Genomic DNA, 4793 nt, shown 5'->3' with positions numbered 1-4793 from the left:
ATAAATTCGTCACAATACACCCACACGCACGATTCTGCTCTTCTAATCGAAAAAAAAAAGACATATACTGATATAGTAGCCCCCAATTGGCTCGGCGTTAAGACTTATAGCTTACAATGATAAGATTGCGGTTTCGATACCCGTGGTGGGCAGAGCACAAATAGCCCATTGTGTAGCTTTGTGCTTAAAAGCAAACAAGACAAGGCATATAGTAAAATAAAAAGTCGACCCGAACTGTTTTCCAGCCTAATAAGAGCTGTTACAGCTCAAAACTACAGTTTACCTATATAAGGAAATATGTTTTTTATTACATACAATTCATAGACTCATAAAGTGAAAAAACCTGACTATGAAGTCTAGTTGGAAAGTTTGTTAGTCTGAAACACTCTTTCCAGTTCAAAGATGATTTCATAGAAAATATATCCGCACCAAACATCAAAGGTAGTATTCAATCTTCTGACTAAACAGCGTAATTTTCAGACTTAAAGACACTGAATTTAAGCTATTTAATCGAGAATCAGTCAGGCTTTTTATTCTTTTATATTGTTACGAGAGCGTAAGTCACGCGACGCTGAGAGCATGTGCGCTGGAGTTTCTAGAATGAGCATGACTAATCGAGGAACCCCCCGAATGTCCGAGTGTTTGCCAGGCCCCCCTTTTTTTTAGTATATAAGCCCAGCAAATTAAGCTAGCGATAGATAGATATGCAGATATATTGAAGAGATAGATAAATGAGTCAAGCGAACAGTAGGCACCGTAAGTAAAGTGTGTGATTCACTGTGATTTTTAGCATGTGTTATAAAGGTTGTTAAGTTTAAAGTGACTGTGGAAATTCTGTGTATTACAAAAAGTTGTATCAAGAAAGAATAAACTAGTTTTAATTAAGAAAGGACTTGTATCGCTGAAGTTCCTCGGAAAGAATTTATACCAGAAATTAACAAACGAGCAGATAAGTAACAAATTGGTGTCAGAGAGTGGGATGGAAAAGAAAAAAAGAAGATGGAAACGAGAATTGGCAAATCAAACAACAGCTTAGCAGATTTGATGGCAGCAATACAAGAACAGCAAAAGAAACAAAAATATTACAGCAGTTGTTGGCGGAAAAAGAAAGAAACAAGAAAAGAGGATACAGCAGTGGTTGGAGGAAAAGAAAAGAAACAAGAAGAGAGACTACAGCAGTGGTTAGAGGAGAAAGAAAAAACAAGTAGAGAGAGACTACAGCAGTGGCAAGAAAACCAGCACCAGTGACAACTGGAACAAGAAAGGAAACAAGAAGAACGAGAAAAGAAACATGAAGAAAGTTTCCAACAGTTGAGAGAAAGCCAGCATACACAAATGGAAAAGATTAGTAAATTTCAAAGCGAATTAAATACATTAAAGGACGATTTACTGTCTTTTACACAGGGAGGATATATTAACCATGGACCTAATCAGCCCCAGACAACAGGAAGCCCCTTCCAGACCCCGCAGCTAAACCCTAATGCAGACATCTTCAGTCCTGCCAGAAGTCATATTCCAGAGATGAGTACTAGATCACCCCTATTGCTGACACCTAATGCTGTCACCTTTGGGGACTTTTCTTATAAGGAAAGACAGGTTGTGAGTTGGACGAGTACTAGATCACTCCTATTACTGACATTCGTGTCTGGAATGCGACTTCTGGTAAGTCTGAGGAATGTTTTCTGTAAGGAGAGACACACAGGATGATAAGAATCAATCAAGGCCTTATGTCATCTAAATTAGAATGGAAACTTTGACAGTTCCGCTGTATCAAAGTGGTCATTTTTACTTATGAGAGCCTTTTTGTTTTTGATCATGATATTTTTGTTTATTAGAAAGACGCCTATCAACCTGTTAGATGAATGAGAATCAAATGATTGAGTGTGTGACCAAATAATGGTCCTGTATCTCAATACTAATGGGGATAGATCCGAGCATTCACTGAATTCTGTACTAGGGACAGAATTAAAAGTAGATGTTGATCTGTCTACTCATTTAACCATAAAGGGCAAAAGACTTTTCACGTATTTAGAGAAAGACTCTGATGGAGGAACAGAATGATCTTTCTGCACCCCAATGTTTCAGTAGAATGGAGTGCAGCAACATATGTATGAGTTGGAATAAGAGACGTCAGTTTTTATGCCTCAACCATAATCTTTCTCCTCCATTCATTGAGGGCATGAACGAAAGTAGGAAGGATGGGAACCATTACAATCAACACAATGCAGGTCGAGTTAGCATTCATAGCTATTGTGCCTTTGCCACCACAGCAAGCATATCTCAAAGTACCATGACAACATGTATTAGAGTGGCGAAATTGCTGTCAATGTAAACATCAGACAGGGCTTAAAATATAGGGCCTCACCCTGCATTTCATATAGTCTGTTTTGACAGATGTGTGGGGTGTAAATTTCAAAACGAGAACATGGGTAAGCCATATCATTCCATCTTTATGAGTGGAGATACATTGCACAGCTGAAACTCTTGGGCTGGAGAAACCAGTAAGAATCTACAACTTGGGGAAGGTAAGCAAGTCCCTCTCAGTGTTCATTCCTCTTGGGAAATTCAAAGTAGTATGGGGAATAACCTCAATACGAATATCCCTGACTGACTTTGATTTCAAAAGGAGGTCGCAATGTTATGGGGTAGATGTTTTGACCAAGATGTACCCAAAACTTAACTTCTTGACTTACTTAGGAGAGCTGACAAACCCTTCTAATCCCTTCTGAATGAAAAAAGGAGACATTTGTCCTAATGATCTGTCAGACAATGAATGTAGAATAAGAAATCAAGGTACAGAAATGTTAGGAGATGGCAATTGTGGAACAGAGTCTTCCATTTGTAGTCGTTTCCCAATTATAATTTTGTTTATTTTATTTTCATTTATTTTTTATTATCCCTTAAAAAACAATACTCACTGATTCCACTCACCATGAAGTCCCACAAAAGAATGTATTACAGTCTCAAACTAAGACAATGCAGCAATGCCATGTTTTTGTGAGCACTATACCCAAACACCAGCACCAGACATAGTGTCCACAGCACCAATAAAAAACATCCAATACTAGCATGTGATTAACCCCAACACCATAAGATAAGCCAATTGACCACTCCAAGGCAACATATCTACAGGAATTCAAGGTCAAAATGTTGTGTTGTAGTGCCACAACTCCAATCAACCAGCAGGATCCTCTCCCCCACTTTGAGGGTTGCCACACATGGCAAACACATAGGTAGATGTTTCGATCCCACAGGAGGTAAACTGTACAGGCAGAACATTCCCTGTTAGGTTCTCTGACTACTTACAGAAATCCACATTGAGAGGTTGTAATATTTAACAATGATAGTAAAGTAGAAAACGAAAGTAGTAGATAACATACATTTTGTAATACTTGACATGGATACAGATTAGTCAGAGATAGGTTTCTGTAGATATGAGTTTGTACAAAGTTGTTAATGGTTCTAATATAAACCTTAAAACATTGTTTAAGTTCTACAATATTCTTGTTCCTAAAACATTACATTGAATCTGACATAGGTCTGTCTTCTGAAAACAGTGCTTTGCTTATAGTTTCTTGTGTTGTGTCTTACTTTGATATATTCGAGATATAAACAAAATTAACATCGTGACATATTTCTTATGTTTCCACTGTTTCTGCATTATTAACAATTAGGCCTTACTATATTAAAAAACACTTTGTACATGTTTCCAAAATGTATTTCTCTTACCTTGCTCTGTGTTCAAAGTGACTTTAATTATAGTTTTATGAAAGTAAATCTTCTATAGAAATTAAATTAATCCTTGTATTTGTCATCACTTTAACCTATAACATCTGCTAATAAACACGTAAAGATAAAGTTTACCTAGGCTGAGCATTAAGGATAGGTAATGAGCTAGCTGCCTAGGACACCAAATTCTCTGACTCAGATGTGAGTAGGTAGCCTACATTTCTGCTTGGAATGCCAGTAATATATCATCAGCTTAGAGTTTACCTTATAATTCCATATATTGACAGAAATATAGAACTAATTAAAATGGAATCTATTACATTGTTGGAAACACTTCTATGCAACACACTATCTAACTATTATGAAATTAAATACCCAACTATTACTTACTCTTGCACAACAACTTTGGCAGCAGAATCCAGACATTAATTATATGTAAGTGGCAATGACATCATAGGTCCATGAAATGAAACCAGAGGGCACATTACTAGGCCGCCATGACAGGTGGAGATGACAATGAAGTGGAACCAAAGGGTACATTGGTATGATGTCATGATGATCTCATCATAGAGCATCTCAATGTGTTATTGAAGCAATTGGGTTGTTTTCGAGGGAATTTACAATTGCTTCGAAGTTTTAGGAGTTTTATTAATTTAGAAAGTTTAAGAATAAAGTTAAATTAGTAGTTGTTTTTTTTTTGAACAACTAAGAAACGTGGATGAACTAGAAAACAAGGTTAAGCTACATAAGAAGCGTTGCCTAGAAACAAGATGGGTGTACTAAACTTGTGACAGGTTGACAAATGGTTGACCTCAACCCTTTAGAACTAGGAAAGCTGCAGAAAAGTTTGGTTTAGCAAGCGATATCGGTGCTTTGAGGTGATATCACTTACAGCACATGGGTGTAGCAGTAAAAGTAAATAGGTGACCGGCTAACACAACCTAACTGCAACCAATTACTTGAGAGTTCTGGTTATAGTTTTGGAATAGCCTGGGAATTCCCCTAAAGCATCCAATTAGATCACAGTACTACTTTCAAGTGATGCTGTGTCCTATTTAGATGAT

The sequence above is a fragment of the Limulus polyphemus genome, unplaced genomic scaffold (assembly GCF_000517525.1).
Source record: "Limulus polyphemus unplaced genomic scaffold, Limulus_polyphemus-2.1.2 Scaffold927, whole genome shotgun sequence".
Taxonomy (NCBI): Eukaryota; Metazoa; Arthropoda; class Merostomata; order Xiphosura; family Limulidae; genus Limulus; species Limulus polyphemus.
The sequence above is the reverse complement of the archived record's forward strand: the minus strand, read 5'-3'. Positions refer to the sequence as shown.